General features: G+C 43.6%; 1 protein-coding gene across 6 annotated transcripts in view; it reads left to right on the forward strand.

Annotated features, from left to right (window-relative positions):
- Window positions 1–17,047, forward strand: part of ANKRD11 (ankyrin repeat domain 11) — an 899,251-nt gene that overhangs the window by 227,655 nt on the left and 654,549 nt on the right. For 2 of the 6 annotated variants that reach the window (XM_029608601.1, XM_029608602.1), the window contains exon 3: window positions 8,137–8,280. The exons of the other annotated variants lie outside the window; for them this stretch is intronic. The gene's annotated coding sequence lies outside the window, so the exon portion shown is untranslated. The remainder of the gene's footprint in view (window positions 1–8,136; window positions 8,281–17,047) is intronic. 6 annotated transcript variants of the gene reach the window in all.

Below are 17,047 nucleotides of genomic sequence, written 5' to 3' on the forward strand. Positions count from 1 at the left end.
AATTTTAATGTGTTGTCCGTATCCTTTGAAGATACCTCCCTCCGAACCATGCGCTGCTGAGCGACTGTCGGCTTTCCCCTTTGTTCTAGCTTAAATGCTGCTGTTCCACCTGTGGAGCAAACACTGAAGGGGGTAGGGGGGTAAAGTTTTCAGAAGTTGTAGATTTTTTTTTTTAATAAACTTTGAATTTACAGAATTTCAACCCACTGCTATCATGTAGACTGTGCAAGCTTTTAATTTTTACCAGCACGAAAATGTGCCAGCAGCAATTTTACTTCAGTGGAGCCTTCAGTCTCTATGCGCCTTTTGTTTCATAATTGAGGAAAGGAGAAGCAAGCCAAAGTGAAAACAAAGTGCTTATCGACAGTAATCCTGGCTCTGTTTGGAGTGGAAAAAGGTGTGAGGGGAGAGGGGACAGTGTTATTGGGTCCTTCCAGATCTACAAAGTGTTTATATTTGCCATCCACAGGGGCTTTGAAGGTGACAGGCTTGTAGGCAGTGGTTGCCCTGGTGCTACAAGTGCCATGCAAATTAATTCATGGTGCGAAAAGTATGGGATTTCTTGCTCAGTATTTGGACCTCAAGAGACTGAGTAAATTTGTAGTAAGATGTATAGAATGTGAAAGCAGATATGGACAGGAAGGCCCTTCTTGTCTGCCCATTGTAGCACAAGGAGCTATCAGTGATTTGCCTTCTGCAATTCCAGCAGGACATAAGGACCTTTGCTGACTGTAGATCTGCACGATACATAGCTCCATAAGAAATTGCCATACTGGGTCAGACCAAGGGTCCATCAAGCCCAGTATCCTGTTTCCAACAGTGACCAATCCAGGCTTCAAGTACCTACCAAGTACCCAAACACTAAGAAGATCCCATGCTACTGATGCAATTAATAGCAGAGGCTATTCCCTAAGTAAACTTGATTAATAGCAGTTAATGGACTTCTCCTCCAAGAACTTATCCAAACCTTTTTTAAACACAGCTACACTAACTGCACTAACCACATCTTCTGGCAACAAATTCCAAAGCTTAATTGTGCATTGAGTGAATTTTCTCTGATTGGTTTTAAATGTGCTATATATCATATATTTTTTCAGTATTAGTTAGACATTTAGGGGTAGATTTTTAAACCGCGCGATTTGGCGTACCTTTGCTGGCGCATCAGGCGCAAGCAAAAGTACACGGGATTTTAGTAGATACGCGCGTAGCCGCTAAAATCCTGGATCGGCGCGCGCAAGGCTATCAATTCCGTATAGCTGGCGCGCGCGGAGCCGCGCAGCCTACCCCCATTCCCTCCGAGGCCTCTCCGAAATCGGAGCGGCCTCGGAGGGAACTTTCTTTTGCCCTCCCCTCCCTTCCCCTACCTAACCCACCCGCCCGGCCCTGTCTAAACCCCCCCCCCCCCCCTTTACCTTTGTCGGGGGATTTACGCCTCCCGGAGGGAGACGTAAATCCCCGCGCGCCAACGGGCCGCTAGCGCGCAGGGACGCGACCTGGGGGCGGGTCCGGAGGGCGCGGCCACGCCCCCGGCCGTAGCCACGCCCCTGGCCCGCCCCCTGGCCCGCCCCCGACACGCCCCGAAAACGCCGCACGGTTTGGGCCCGCCCCCCGACACGCCCCCCCTCAGAAAACCCCGGGACTTACGCGAGTCCCGGGGCTCTGCGCGCGCCGGTAGGCCCATGATTTCATTTTTCTAGGTTGGTATGTTTTTATTTTGGGGTATGTTTATAGGTGGGTTATTGGGAATGGGATTGAATGAAAGGGGAGGGGCTGAGGGAAGAGAAGTATGGGTTTTTTTTAGAATTGGTAATTAGAAGAATTGGGGGGGGGGGGTTAGATGTTTATGAACTATTAATTTAAGGGGAGGATCTTAAGGGTGAGATTCAGTAGGTCATGAAGTAGTTTATATTCATGACTTTGTACAACAGAGCAGTTTGGATTCCTCTTCATCCAGTCAATCCAGTCCAAATGTATGGGTTGTGCCTACTGACCAGCAGATGGAGACACAACAGGCTTGCTGACATTACCCCTTATAGGCATCTGTGATGCCCTTAGCCTGCCAGTAGTCTGCTGATCAGGTCTGGTAGACTAGATGAAAAAGAAAATATTTCTGCTGGGCAGCTCCTGAGGTGAATGAATAGTCTCCCTTTGTTGAGCCCAGCCCCTGGTTAAATCTGTGGCTTCTGCTTGGCAGCAACAGAGGTGAAAGTGTTGACGGCCACCTCCAGTAGACCATGGTCTTCTGGAGGTGACCAGAGTGGCTACTGGTAGTGAGATACTCTGTTCTCTTACCTTCTTTCCACTTCCTCTTCCTCTCTCAATACATTTCCCATTCCCCTGGTCTGAGTCTCTGGTATCCCCTTTGCTTGCTTCTATTTCTTGCTAAGGCTACTGAGCTGTAGGTTTCAGGATAAATGTTTAAAAAACAAAACCCCTAAAAGCAAGGCATTTTGTACTAATTGGGAGGAGGATGTCTGGAGCTCTTTCTTGCAGAGAGGCTCTAGGGGAGGTGATGAGCTTGTGGCTAGTGTGGGTTAGTTTGTCAGGACTATTACTCTGGTAGCAGGGTTGCACCTTATGGGGTGGAGAAATGATTGCACAGTTCAAGCATAGGAAAAAGATAAATTTATGCAGTTGGTGTAATGTGAGAAAGCTGCTTCCGGGAGGTGCTTTCAAGCTGTGCCTTTTGGCTGTTTTGAGACAGAGGCAATGCAGGGAACTAGCAATTCCTCCTATCCCTGGGGTAAGTTAGATTCCGTGGAACTTGTGCTGAATTGACTCCCTTGGCAAGAACAGCTCCACCGCAGTCATTTTAGAGCCACAAGTGTCAGAAGCATTTGCAGGGACTTTTGTCACTAGTCCCATGGTACAAATATCCCTTGCGGGACTGTTTTCATTAGCAGCTTTGAGGGTACATGCAGAGGTTTCTCCAATAGAGGCTTCATGTGCTGCTATGTGCTGAGAAGTTTTGAAGTGCAAGAGGCAAAATTTTATTTCAGGACAGATATCAATCTCTACGTTCACTCTGTTTTGTTGCTCCCCTGATTCCAGCAGCTAAGAAGGGGGAGGAGGCTGAGGATTTGCTGGAGGATTTTCTGCAGTTTCATGAACCTGAGGCTCAGGAGGACTTGGAGAAGGAGGATAGCTCCTTCATGGTCAGTTTTTGTAGGTGCAAACTGCCCTTTTGATTTCTCAGATGATGAGAACACTGGGTGCAGCAGAGGAGAGAGGTCAGAGGAGGCTGCAGTCTTCAGAGGATCCTATTTTAATTAACCTCAAGAACCCTTCTTGGTCCTTCCTGCTGCATATGTCAGTGCAGGATTTGATTGATCTAGAGTGGATTTCCTAAAGTGAATTTCAAGGGTGGCTGCTCTTTGTCTAGATTGAACCCCTCAGCAGCAGGAAAAGTTTTGTTTCCCTTTGGTGTGTGCTGTTACCAAGCACACTACCATTCCTGAGGAAAGTGGTACAGTTCTCAAGGATGCAGAAAATAGAAATTGAGTCTTTTCTAAAATAAGCATTTGAAGTAGCAAGTATGGCGCTGTAGATGGTGGTGTGTAGAGGTCTCCTAGCCAAGTCTTTCGGCTTGTCAGGCAGGTGCAGGAGGAGTTTTCAAGTTCTAATGTGGATGGGGAGGCTGATATTCAATTGTAACTAGGTGCAGCATATTTGGCAGATGCTTCCTTTGATTCAATGCATATTACTGCAAGGTCTATGGCTTCCATTGTAGCTGCAAGCCAGCTGCTGTGGCTCTGAAACTGGTCAGCAGATAAGTTGAGGTGGTTTATAGTCATGATTTTGTACAACAGAACAGTTTTGATTTTTTTCTTTCTTTCAGAAACTTGGTTATGCCTGCAGAGTTAAGATTCGAAACAGAGTTTAAAAAATTTAAAAAAGATCTAAAGACCTGGCTTTTCAAGCGAGCCTATGCAGACAATCTAGAAAAAGGTCATTAACACACAGAGCCCTGAAAGGTTGTCTTTTTGTGTTTGATGTTTTTTTCCCTTTATGCTATTGTATCCTCCCTCTTTTAGATGAATAATGTATATTTTAAAATATTGATGTATACCCATTGTTTTGTTGTTCTCTGTAAACCGCTGTGATGTATATTCGAATGACGGTATACAAAATCTTTTTAAATAAAAATAAATAAATTATTAGAAATGACTGAGGTTTCTATTTGGTTTTGTATCAATAAGGGGGGAGTGGAGAGGTTGGTTGTTTTGGGAGGGTTGGTTAGTGGTACAGTTGCCATTTTTAGGCCTGCCTGATTGTGAATGTTTATTGCTAAAATTGAAGTTGGAAGTCCCTATTGGTATATTGGTGGTTTATCACCAGCATTGTGAGCATTTTTGGTTCAGGAATTGGAAATGATTGTTAAGGTGAGTTTAAGATTTTCTCAGTTATCGATTGTAGGAGATTTTAATCTCCATTATAAGAATGTACATTCTACAGAAGTGTTAAATTTTCAGGATTTATTATTTATCTGGTTGTGGCTTTATGCAGTTGGTTAATAGATCAACACATGAAGCAGATCTTGTTTTAGATCTGGTAATTGGCTCTGAACAACTGATTCTAGCACTTAATTTAAGATTACAAGAAATAGATTTAATACTGTGGACATTTTTCTTCTTTAGGTAAGGAGGAGGGATGGTAGAGAAGAGAGGGCAAGGAGTGTGGTTATTGGGGAAGGGAAAGACAGATGAGGTTTTCAATACTTGCTTATGAGAAAGATGGATTGGAAGGGGATATGGAAGCACAACTTCAGGACTGGATTAGTTTGATAACAGGTGTCTTAGATGACATTGCACCTAAGAAGTGTACTGTGGTTAATAATCAACCTTAAGAGAGTAAGATCTGAACCACCAAAACAGTGGAGAACAAGGGCACACCAAAAGGATAGATCCAATAAAATAGGGGTGCGTCAAGATGTGTATAGCATCTTACAGGCATGTGGGCCATACTTAGCGTAGCCAAAGTTGCTTATTATTAGATTAACAAAGGTTGTCCAGCAGACGGAGTCTTAAAAAGTTAAAGAAGGCAGAGTATTTACTGTTACAGCATTGTAGGTCCCCCCAACGCAGGCCGTGTTTCCACTGGTTGCATCGGGAGGGATGGAATTAGAGATCAGAAGAATCTTCAACAAAAGGAAAACAAATCTCCATATATATGGGGTAGACAATAACAAGAGGCTGCAAATCTTAAAAACAGTCTCAAACATCCGGTCAGGAGTAAGATCTGACAGTGTATTTATGGCATGGAAAAGTCTCATCAATTGTTACAGAGGGTTAGTGGTAGTGTGGGGGGGAAAAGGCCTTTTCCTGCCAGATTAAGTCAGCTAATACTTCCAGAGAGCTGTTTTGGGTATGAAAAATGTTTTGGAATAAAGTGAGTAAATTGAGGACATTGTTGAATGTTGCAAGGCTCCCAGGGAAAGAGGAAGTTGTTGAGAGTAGGCAATTCAGAGTAGACATATATGATTGAAGTCTACAAAATCATGAAAGAACTTGAACAATGTAAATCGATTATTTACTCTCTCAGATAAATCCATGAAGTTAGCAAGTAGCTCATTTAAAACAAATCGAAGAAATGTTTTTCACTCACTGCATAGTTAAGGTCTGGAATTCATTGCCAGAGGATGTGGTTACAGCAGTTAGTGTAACTGGGTTTAAAAAAATGTTTGGATATGTTCCTAGAGGATAAATCCATAAACTATTATGACTGATTTAATAAGCAATAGTAGCTTGTGAGTTTATTCCAATTACCCTAAAAGTTCAAAGTGTAGGGGTAATCTTGGACACAAACCTATCAATGCATTGTCAAATTTCCACAGTAGTCAAATCCTTTTTATAAACTGCATCTGTTAACACCATAAGCTTGCTGGGCAGACTGGATGGACCTTTTATGCCATCATTTTCTATGTTTCTATGTATCCATTGTCCTCTGGTGTTCCACTGGGTTCTGCTGTCAGTCATCTTGTTCAATAGTTATCTTGCTTCTCTCTGCCAACTACTCAAATGTCTGTGTAAATTTTTATATCTTTGCTGATATCTAATTTTTTTTGCCCTTTTCAACTCATCCTGGCCTGATACTTTACCCTTTGTCATCTTATGTATTAACTCAGTTAAATGCTGGCTTTCACATAACAAACTGAAACTGAATCTATCAGACTGAAGTAATCCTTTATCTGGCTGTAAAACAATACCTCCTGATTTTCCAACTTCCCTAAATTTTCAGGGTGAGATTATTCCAATTACCCTAAAAGTTCGAAATGTAGGGGTAATCTTGGACACAAACCTATCAATGCATTGTCAAATTTCCACAGTAGTCAAATCCTTTTTATAAACTGCATCTCTGAAAACATCTAAAGCCCTTACTTGAACAAGCACATGACGTTCGTACTGTAATACAAGCTCTGATTCTGAGCAACTTGGATTACTGTAACTCTTTATACTTGGGTATACCTACATATTCCATCCATCCTCTTCAACTTATCAAAAACACTGCATCTAGAATTTTAACTGGATCAAGACTGAGGGATCATATTTCACCGGTGTTGTACTCGTTACACTGGTTGCCAATCTCATTCAGAATCCAATATAAAATTTTAAACTTAATAAAGAATCTTCCATTTGCTTAAGTTCATCTCTATGTATTTATAAACTGACTAGACAACCTTGTTCACAAAATAAATATTTACTTGAAATTCAGATCTTTAAAATAGCAAGATTAGATGTCACTAGAGATCACGCTCACTCAGTTGCTGGACCCACAATGTGGAAAGAGATCACTAATTTACAACACTTCAAAAAGACTTCAAAGACCTGTCTTTTTAAAATGCATATGAGTAGGTGTGAATTCTCCTTATTAATCATCTCATAAGCATTTTCTTACCCAATCTGATGGGGTTTTTTGCTCTCTATTAAAAGAATTGAAGTCAGTTACCCTGTTTGTAATGGCAAAAAGCATTTGCTGATTGAGCGCCAGCATCGTGTTCTTCTTCTTCTTTTTTTTTTCTATTGATTTTTCAAAAAATTCACAAAACAATAATGTTTGGAAATTTGACATAAACCATAATGTAGGGGTATATATATTAACTATTATAACAAACCCTTATTACAACAAGAAATAATATTTTAACCACCCCTATCTTGTTCATATCTCAATAATAGGTAATAAGAGAGAGAAGATGTAATAAGAGCAGAAATACAAGGAAATAATGTAATAACATATATCATCCAAATGCTTCGGCGTTAACCAGCGCTCATATTCCTTTCACCAACTTCCCTTAAGCTTAGTTAGAATGAGTATAGATAAATACGTAAATGTTCCGGCTCTTTAAACAAATATCTACTATTTTCATGAATTATAAGGCATTGACACGGGAACCGAAGCAACAATTTTGCACCCCTTTTTTGAACCTTCCTTCTCATTTCCAAAAATGTTCTCCTTTTTATTTGAGTTAACTTGGTAATGTCAGGAAAAATCTTAATAGGATATCCATAAAACTTTTGTTCTCGATTTTGAAAAAACAGTTTAAGAATAAGATCTCTCTCAAGTGCTGTATCCAATTGTGCAAAAAGAGTGGCTCTTTCTTCAACTTCTAAATCACTAGATTTTTCCAGGATGGTGGTCAGGTCAAAGGAGGCTTCCATCTTTTCCTTCTGCTCACTAGGTTCTTTCTCTTTATCTGACTGTGGTAGATAGTACAATTTAATAATTCTAGGCAAATCTTTTTCTTCCAATTTCAAAATTTTAAGAAAATAACATTTAAGCTGTTCTCGGTGGGATAACAATCGCGTTTTAGGAAAATTTAATATCCTTATATTATTCCTCCTTATATAGTTCTCCAGATTTTTCATTTTGACCATTTGTAAATTCTCCGATTTTTATCAAATTCCCCTGAATTTTCTCCATTCCAGTAACCTTAGTTTCCAAGCCGAGGATTAATGATTCATTTTTTTCCACTCTTTTCTCTGATTGGTTTTTTTCGATACTCTTTCACAGTGAAAGTGAGGCAATCGCTTTCTCCATAGAAGAAATTGCTTTTAAAATTTCCTCTGAAGTTTCTTTAAAGGGGATAGATTGAGGGGCTCCACATAGTACTTGAATATGATCTTCTCCTCTCATTCCCAGCTTTAGGGGAGTGGATCCTTCCCCGGCTCGCTGTGTCGCTTCATTCTGATCTGAGGTGCCCATGTAGATGGGCTCAAACCCACGGGCTCTGGTCTGCTCAGGAACCTCTCTATCAAATCAGCATCCTGGAGCTTCGGTGATCAGGTACGTGCTGTGGGCTTTCAGAGATTGGCTGTCCAACAAATTTGTATTGCTCCATATAGATAACCAGGTGGTAATGTACTACATCAACAAGCAGGGATGTTACGTGTTTGTACCTCCTGTGTCAGGAGGCATTCCATATATGGTCATGGGCCCTCTCCCACTGGATGGTGGTCAGAGCTGCATATTTGGCTGCTTTGGAGAATAGGATAGTGTAGACTGAGCCAGTCCTTCAGATCCCATGAATGGTCTCTGCACCAGGGGATAGAAAAATGGATCTTCTGCAGCGGGGGAGCCCCAGAGGTGGATTTGTATGTGCCCCCTTGGAACAGGAAGATCCCTCTGTTCTTTCCATGTTCAGGGCACATGGCAAGCTAGCCTCAAATATCTTTGCTTTTCACTGGGGCCAGGGTCTCCTGTTCATGTATCCTCCAGCTCCGCTGGTTTTGAAGACTTTGATGAATCTCAAGGAGGACAAAGGAACTATGATTCTCATTGCCCCTCATTGACTAACAAAGGTCTGGTTTCCACTTCTTCAGTAGTTGTCCATCCAGAAAAAGATCAGACAGGGAACTTCCCCAGATCTCGTCACCTAGGATTGGGGCAGGTTGTGGCATCTCAAACTCCAGGCTCTGACTCTCAGCTTGGATGTTGAGAGGTTGATCCTGCAACCCCTCAACTTTCGGAAGATGTCTCGTGTCCTCATAGCTTCCAGAAAGTCCTATAGACTGAAGTGAGGTGGATTTCCGTGTGGTGTGAGCAAAAGGCCCTAGATCCCTTCTCCTGCTCAACACAAAAACTGCTTCACTACCTTCTACACTTCTCTGAAGCTGGTCTCAAGATCAACTCAGGGTTCATCTGTGTGTGATTGGTGTGTATCACCATGGTGTAGAGGGTAAACCCATCTCTGTACAGCCTATAGTTACACATTTCATGCGAGTCTACTTCAGTTGAAGCCTCCCTTAAGGCCTCTAGCTGTGTCCTGGGACCTCAGTGTTGTTTTAGCTCAGCTGATGAAAGCTCCTTTTGAGCTACAGTGCTCCTGTGATCTGAAGGAAGTTCATATTTTTGGTGGTAGTTACTTCAGCATGCAGAGTCAGTGAGTTCCAGGCCTTAGCGAGCTCCACCTTACATTACATTTTTTCACGATAGGGTAGTCTTGCATATGCACCTTAAGTTCTTGCTTAAGGAGGTATCGGATTTCCATTTTAACCAGTCCATTGTCCTACCATCATTCTTTCCCAGGCCTCATTTGCACCAAGGTGAATAAGTCTTGCAAGGTTTAGATTGTGAGAGCCTTGGCCTTCTATCTGGAGCGAAGCTCATAGACAGTCCACCCATCTTTTTGTTTCTTTTGGCCAGAAGAGGCTGGGATTTGCTGTTGGCAAACAAATGCTATCCAGTTGGCTAGCAGACTGTCCTTCTGTTATGCCCAGGCAGGATTGTATCTTGTGGGTCATGTCAAGGCTCACTGTCTCCGAGCCATGGCAGTATCAGTGGTCCACTTGTGAGCAGTCTCCATGGAGGAGATCTTCAGAGTTGCAACATTGAGGTCCATTCACTCATTCACATCACATTACTGTTCGGAGAGGGATGGCCGTCACGATAGCAGGTTTGGCCCATCTGTCCTTCGGAATTTGCTTGATATTTAGAACCCAACTCTGTTTCCACTTAGAGCCTATTGTTTTTGTTCAGGCTGCCCACCTTGTGTTACCAACAAAACATTGTTGTGCCTGTTGGCACCTGTTTTGTTGGTCCCTTTATTTTGTAGGGGGTCTGTTTGTAGCTAGGGATTCATCCTTGTTTGAGGACAGCTATCCTGCTTCTCCTCTGAGAAAGCAGAGTTACCTGTAATAGATATTCTCAGAGGTCAGCAGGATGTCAGTCTTCATGGGCTCTGCCTGTCTCCCCGTGGAGAGTCTCTACTTTGTGTGTTTTTTTTTTCTTCTTTAATTCTATATTATAAGACTGAGGAGTCACTGCATGGACACATGGTATAATGCAGGTCTGTACATATTCATAGAGGCTCAGTCAAATTTCTAGAAACTTTGACAAGTTTTCCATTCCAGTCTCCATCGGATGACACCCATGTATGAGGACTGTCATCCTTCTTTCCTCTGAGATCACCTGTTATAGGTAAGCAAGTCTACTTTCCTCTCTAGACTACCACTTCTTGGGTTTTTGCAACCAATATGTATGACTCCAAATTTTTAGCATTAAATCTTAGTTGCCAGACTCTGACTTCCTCAAGCTTTTCTAGATACCACCACACCTTCCTAGCTGTCAACCCTGTTGTAGATTTTGGTATCATCCTCTGAAAACAAACCTTTCCCACAGGCCGATACAGTAAAGCGCAGCCGCGGTTACCCTGTTTCTAACCTGCTTTGTACCCACAATTTGGTCACGCAAGTCTAACCCGCGATTCACTATCCGTTTTTTACCAATCCTTATCGCTTCTTTAAATCGACGCATATCCCTTTCCGCCCGCGGCATGTAAATGATATGTAAACGATCGGATTAGCTATTCCCTCCCATACAGTAATGTGCGGCCCGATTATCGCCTTTTTAACCAACTGTTTTGCCGCGTCTTTAACCCGCTAATTTACCGCCTACCCTGACCCTGGCGTTAGAGGGATGTGACAGCAATAGGCAGGCTCCGGTCAAATAAGTGGGTGGATTGGAGCAAGCGAGTAACATGGTGTGGTCTGGTTCTCCTATGCTCGGGCCTGGTTCTCCTACACTCGGGCATCGGGGATTGCCAATCCTCTCTCCCCCCCCCTCCCGAAGCAAGGCGCAGGGCGAAAATCAACTCGACATGTTATTAAAGCAAATAGAAATTGTAACAAAAGTAAACTTACTGCATGCTTCTAGCAGCCCCAGTCCTCTCTCCCCTCCTCCTGAGGCGGGCAGCTGGCGGCGAAAGCAGCTTCCAGCAGCCCTGCCGGCGAAGATGCATGAACACACGTCCAATTTGGGCGCTCAAGGCAGCGAAGACGCATGAGCGCATGCCGTGACCTGAGCGCCCAGATGGACGTCCGAGGTCACGGCTAGAAAGGTTAGTGAGTTACAAGTACTTGTCACATACTCACACTATACGAAGTTCCTACATAACAGAGTGGTTCTCCGTACACATCCAAAATTCCTTCCCAAGGTAGTTACAGAACTCCATTTGAACCAATCCATAGTTTTACCCACATTCTTCCCAAGGCCCCATTCTCAACAAGGAGAAAGAGCCTTACATACCTTGGACTGTAAGCGTGCGCTATCTTTCTACTTAAACTGCACTGTAGTCCACAGGAAATCCAATCAGCTTTTTGTTTCCTATGATCCAAACAAACCGGGTAAAGGAGTGGGTAAGCATACTCTCTCCAATTGGCTAGCAGATTGCATACAGTTTTGTTATGAAAAAGCAGGCCTTCCTCTCCAAGGGCGAGTAAAGGCACATTCAGTAAGAGCAATGTCAACTTCAGCAGCACACTATCGTTCAGTGCCAATCCTTGACATATGTAAAGCAGCAACATGGACTTCTCTTCATACCTTTGCGGCTCATTACTGTTGGGACAAAGAAGGACGACAAGATTCAGCCTGTGGACAATCTGTCTTAAAGAACTTGTTTCCAGTTTAATCCCAACTCCTTCTACATCCAACCTGCTGTAATCTTCGGCTGATTCATTTTCAACAACAATACATCACTGTTGCTTCACTACAAAATGTCTCAGCCTCTAGCTTGCTATTCACCCATATGTGAGGACTAGCATCTTGCTTGTCCTGGGATAAAGCAAAATTGCTTACCTTGTAATAGTTGTTATCCCAGGACAGCAGGATGTAGTCCTCACAGAACCCACCCGCACCCTGCGGAGTTGGGTATCATACCTTTTTATTTTATTTTTTGCTAAAGCTTACTGCTACAATACGAGACTAGAGTGAGACCCCTGTGGCAGAGAATATCATGGCATGCTGGGCATGCTCAGTGGCCTCACAGTGCCAGTCAAAAGTTTCTAGAAACTTTGACAAGTTTTTCCCGCAATAGGGCTCCGTCAGTGACGTCACCCATATGTGAGGACAACATACTGCTGTCCTGGGATAACACCTATTACAAGGTAAGCAATTTTGCTATCCCCGCATTCCCCTATATAAAAACCACACAATTTACCAACATACTCATACTCACTCATATCATACCAACCCCAGATATAAAAAAAATAAACAATAAAAAAGACAGAAAAAAACAGCAGAGAAGGAAAGCATATTAATTTTTTCAGGAACTCCACAAGGTCCTCATCAAATATATTCAATGAACAGTAATGATTCTATCATAACCTGTCAATCTTCACTACTTCTTTCTTCCTCATCATACTATACAAATATCTTCAATGAATAGTAACAATTTGATCATAACCCACAAATATTAAACATTTTTTCCTTCCTCCTCCTTATACTGTACAATCCGTTTTCTCTAACATTCCTAACAAAGAATTCTTCATTTCACCCTCCAAACATCAGGGCTTCTTCAGGGAAAACTTAAAACATACCTGAACTTTGAACGACACAATAAACCATCTAGCAATATATTGAAAACCAGAATCCTTCAATAATATCTAAAAAAAATAAATAAATAAATCATACATACCTTAGATGGTATAAATGTCTCAACTTAAACATTTTCATATGCTGTCATTTCTTTGACTAACATTATGGGTCCATTGCTGCTAAAACACTTCACTTTTCAGTGAAGAATTTCACACACTATAATAAAAATGGAAATGCAATCTAAATTCATTCCAAAAAACCAAACAACTAATATGAAAAATCCATGGAATGTCTACAACACGCATAGACAATTCCATCAAAAAAGCACATCAATGGTCCAACGACATATAACGTAAGCACAGAGGCAACATCTATTATATAGCTGCAAACACCCACTAATCACGCCATAATCAACAAATGCAATTGTCAGGAAATTCAATTATAAGAAAACTGACCACTGAATTTGATTGTTTCGATCAATCTGGGCACATAAAAATATATCGTTCTAATCTTAACAAGATCTGAGGTACATCACACCCATTGCATGGCTTAACTTGATGTATGCCAAAAAAATTTAAGTAGTCTATAATGTGAGACACCGGATCGCATGGAACCAAGCTGCAGCGTGACTGCAAATACCGGTATTCTTACAGTATTCTTACAAAGGTTTACCAGCTACAGTGGTCTTTCGGGAAGGTCCTTGGACTGATCTGCTAGAACTAAAGGAAATTAACTGACAAGTATAAATTTCACTTTCCTTTTCGCCCTGCAGACCAGTCCACACCTGCAGAATGTACCCGAGCAATAACTTATTTGGGTGGGCTGAGGCCGAGTCCAGAGGGAACACTGGAGAAAATGCTGGCAATGTCCTTGAGGCGGGAGGGCTTAAGGCGAAACAGAGGCTCCTGTTCCGAATTAGTCAGCGGGGACCACTGCTACCAACGGCAGGATTGTAGCCAGTTCAGGGATGGTTCGCTGCCGCGGAGGGGAACACACGCACTTCCCCTTGTGCTTAGGAGGCATGTCATCAGCAGGAAGAACAAAATCCAAATCGGAGCACTGGATGAGGTGAGCTGAAGATATGATTTGCCACCATCTTGACTCCTCCCCCATCTGACAATGTGTTTTTTATTTGAACTTGATAATATCTGTTACTTAGGTATGATCTGAACAGGCTTTAGTTTTTTCCTTTAATCCAATTTCATCGAGCCTATTTAGCAGTATGTCATGATTTATTGTATCAAAGGTAGAGGATAGGTCGAGCATTAGGATCATCATCATCATCATCATCATATGTTTGACACACATTTTATTTGTTGTCTCAAGTTTACATGTATGTGTGTGCTTTTATTTGTTTATACTAGCCCCTCTTTGAGCGAAACTCGGCCAGAGTCGGGCAAGCTTCAATAAAACTTGTTTTACACCGATCCATCTCCTTGTGTTTGTTGCTGACATCCATCTGGATCGATTACCGGTTTGTTTTCTTGGACCGCTCTACTAGACCTCGAACAAACTCATGGGTGGAGAGTAGTGATGCAGTGCCTTAGAATATTTGTAGGGCAGCCACATGGTCCTCCTGGGATACTTTCACAAACCATTACAGGCTAGACCTGCAGGTAGAAGAGGATCGGAAGTTTAGCAAAGTAGTGTTGGGGGCTTCTAAGGCCTCAATTAAAACAATGTCCACATCTGTTGTACTCTTAACTTTTGCAGCTGCACCTTTCAGTTTTTTTTCTAATTTTTCCTCATTTATCAAAGTTTCCCTTTTGAAAATTTAGTGTAATGGTGGTGGGGCTACTATTTAGTGTAATGGTGGTGGGGCTACTATTGCCAAGTAGCCCCACCACCATTACCTCTCACCAAATCCTGCGTTCCACTAAGAATTAAATCTAAAATTCTCCCTCTCTTGTTGGTTCCTGAACCAATTGCTCCATGATGCAGTCCTTTATTCCATCCAGGAATTTTGTTTCTAGCATGACCCGATGTTACATTTACCCAGTCAATACTTGTGTAATTGAAATCTCCCATTATTACTGCACTGCCAAATTGCTAACTTTTCTGATCTTTCTTAGCATTTCATCATCTGTCTGATCATATTGGCCAGGTGGATGATAGTATACTCCTGTCACTATACTCTTATCCAGCACACATGGGATTTCTACCCATATAGACTCTACTAAGCATGATCCCCCACTATCAGGTCGATACAGTAACGTTGAGTTAAAGATTCCCGGTCTGTAACGTGCTGGGAGCGCACAATACAGACGAGTAAGGCCATCCAGCGATACAGTCTCCAGTTTCACGCGTCCTTAGCGCTTCCTAAACCCTTTCCTAAACCCTTTCCGCACCCAGCATATAAATGAACGAAAAAGCTGTTTAATGAAGGAATTAGCTATTCCCCTGCGATACTGTAACGGGCGCTGATATTATCTCCTCCGTAACCCCCGCTGTTCTGCCGCGGCCTTAACCTGCTAGTTTACCGCCTCCCCCTAGTAGGAGTTAGTGTAGTGTAGTGTAAAAACATTGCTTACCCGCCCTGGTCCCGTCCGGTCCCCTGCAGCCCCGTCCGGTCCCCTCCTCCCGAAGCAAAAAAAACAAACAAATGAAAAAGTAGCAAGGCTCAGGCCTGCTATGGTAAGTGTAAAAAGTGTTAAAAACAAAACACCTGTGTGTTATATAAAAAAATAAAACAATTTTAAATACCTGTCGGAGGGCCGTGGGTCCAGGCGGCCGGTGGGCGGCGGGCAGCCATCAGCGGCATCCGGTAGTCCCTTCTCCCTTCCTCCCTCCCTCCCCTGCCTGGATGAGCGCCAAAATCGCACGGGGGGGCGGCAGCAGGATCCAGGAGCGGCGGGTAGGCAGCAGCGGGGTCCGGGGGGGCAGCGGCAGCAGGATCCAGGGGCGGCAGCGAGATCCGGGGAGCGAGTAGCGGCAGCGTGTTCGATCGGGCAGGCAGGTAGGTGGCAAAATAAAGATGGCCGCCTGCACGGGAAAATCGTGCAATTGGCCGCTGAAGACGTGACGTCACGACATTTGGCGTCATGGGGTGTGACGTCACGTCTTCAGCGGCCAATTGCACGATTTTCCCGTGCAGGCGGCCATCTTTATTTTGCCACCTACCTGCCTGCCCGATCGAACACGCTGCCGCTACTCGCTCCCCGGATCTCGCTGCCGCCCCTGGATCCTGCTGCCGCTGCCCCCCCTGGACCCCGCTGCCGCTGCCCCCCCGGACCCCCGCTGCTGCCTACCTGCCGCTCCCGGATCCTGCTGCCGCCCCCCCCCACTGCCGCTGCCGCCCCGCCCGTGCGATTTTGGCGCTCATCCAGGCAGGGGAAGGAGGGAGGAAGGGAGAAGGGACTACCGGATACCGCTGATGGCTGCCCACCGGCCGCCTGGACCCACGGCCCTCCGACAGGTATTTAAAATTGTTTTATTTTTTTTATATAACACACAGGTTTTTTACACTTTTTTACACTTCCTGGTGCCTGTCATTTCAAATGTCATTTGAAATGACAGGTACCAGCGCACCCAGGTTACTGTATAGGCACGGTTACAGCGCCTATACAGTAAAATGGGTTGCGCGGGCATAACCCTTCCCTAACGCTTCACAGCCGCGGCATGCATTTGCATGCGATTAGAGGAGAGTATCGGGGAGTTAGTGAAGAGAACTGTGCGTGCGGGGAGGAAGGGTGCGCCTGACACTGCCGCACTGTTTTTACCGTGGCCTTACTGTATCGAGCCGTATATTAGTTAACGTGACCATATTCTCTGACAAGATACCATAGCTTGATTGTGCACTGAGTGAAAAAATATTTCCTATGGTTTGTTTTAAATATGCTGATTGTTTTTCATGGAGTGTCCCCTAGTCCTAGTGTTTTGATAGAGTAAATAACCATTTCCCTTTTTACAATATATTGGCACACAAGCTTAGTAGGACACAGTTCAGTAAGCAGCTTTATACACATTACACCCTAAGCATGATTTTATGAATTTCATTTGTATTCCCTCTTGACTCTTTTCCAGGCTAAAGAGCCGTAATCTGTTCAATCTTTCTCCATAAAGGAGCTGTTTTATTTGTCACCCTTTTCAGGAGGCCATCGACAAGGCGATGCAACGACTCCAGGTCCCTCCGGCACTGACACCGGCACCGAGAGTGGAACTGGTTATCGACCAGATTCCAGCAGCGCTGGCACCGCTGCTATCCCGGATGGAGGCGCTCATGACAGCCCTTCCACCGGTG

The sequence above is a fragment of the Rhinatrema bivittatum genome, chromosome 7, assembly GCF_901001135.1.
Source record: "Rhinatrema bivittatum chromosome 7, aRhiBiv1.1, whole genome shotgun sequence".
In the NCBI taxonomy this organism is placed as follows: domain Eukaryota; kingdom Metazoa; phylum Chordata; class Amphibia; order Gymnophiona; family Rhinatrematidae; genus Rhinatrema; species Rhinatrema bivittatum.